Genomic DNA, 1,542 nt, shown 5'->3' on the forward strand with positions numbered 1-1,542 from the left:
AGAGAGAGAGAGAGAGAGAAATTTAAGTTATAAACATGTCAAATAATGCATGTAATATGGCATGCAAGAACATAGAACATGTTACATGGTATGCCTTATTTTCATTAACGTATGCTAATAACTGAACAACTTTTGATGATTATCCTTTGTCTAAAGAGTGTGATAACATTACTGAAGGGGATTTAAAAATTAGAACTTACATATGTGAAAGAACAGTTAATCGAAGGGAGAAGGACACATTTTTATGTAGCTAAGCAGTATAAAGACAGACAATGGTCATATCTATTAGGTAAGATGTTGGTGGAACTTTAAAGGGAATAGGAATTTGAATTTTGGGTTACTCAAATGCAACTTTGTGTAAGTTAGAAAAAGCTGCCACATCTTCAAGATATTCTTCCTGTCAGGTATTGGACAATTAACTTTATAAACAAAGTAGCCCACGGTGTTGTCTGTGAATGGGACTGGCCCACGTGGAGCAGTGCAGAATACAAGGTGTTGTCATTAGGTACTGTTGAGTCTGATGTAAAACGTAGCAACCCACGCACAGCAGAATGAAACACTGCCTGTTCCTACACCATCTTCACAATCATTATCATTTTTGAGCCCATTGTTGCAGCCAGTGCATCAACCCATCGCCTTGAGGGTCTTCCTCTTTTTCACTGCCTCACTGCTTACCAAACATAACGTCTTTCTCCAGGGACTCCCTCTGTTGTAGTTACATAATTTCATGTCAACTTGAAGAGATACAAAAGTGTAGGGGTGGACTGGCCTGTCAGTCAGGACACAGCTGGATCGTGCCTCCTTGTGAGTGTGGCCTTCTCATAGGGGGGGCCCTGGGGCCCTCCCCCTCTTTCTGCCTTCATCTTCCAGTTGGCTCACCCTGATTGCTACCAGAGCCACCACCATGGGATCCACGGAACTTTGCACCCACCAGACAGTGATCTTCCTGCATTCTGCATCATTGTGTGTGGCTTCCTGGGTTTGAAGAGGGACTTATGGACTAGTATCGAACTTCAGGACTTGAGTTGGACTGGGCTGGGATGTTTTCCTGATATACAATTACATCTTGATATAAAGCTCTTTCTCACACACATCTGAGGTTCCCTGGATTTGTTTCTCTAGTCAACCTGGCCTAACACACCCTCCTAATGACATGCCCAAAATATATGAGGTCAAAGCTAGCCATCTTCACCTCCAAGGAGCATTCTGGCTGTATTTCTTGAAAGGCAGGCTTGTTCATTTTTCCAGCACCTTTCATCAGGACTTCATCAATACCACAGTTCAAATGTATCAATCTTCTTTGTCTTTCCTGATTCATTGTCCAGTTTCACGCAAGTCTGTTGCTGCTGTTGTTGTTAAGTGCCATCAAGTCATTTCCAGCTCAGAGAACCTGCACTTAAGAGATGAAACACGGACCAGTCCTGCTCCATCCTCAAAATCGCTGTCATGTTGAAGCCCATTGCTAAAGCCACTGGGTTAATTTAGTTCTTGAACTGTCTTCCTCTTCCTCTCTGACCAATTACACTTCACCAAGTATAATTT

This window comes from Echinops telfairi, unplaced genomic scaffold (genome assembly GCF_000313985.2).
Source record: "Echinops telfairi isolate 266 unplaced genomic scaffold, ASM31398v2 ScPeMD7_3533;HRSCAF=4204_0, whole genome shotgun sequence".
NCBI lineage: Eukaryota > Metazoa > Chordata > Mammalia > Afrosoricida > Tenrecidae > Echinops > Echinops telfairi.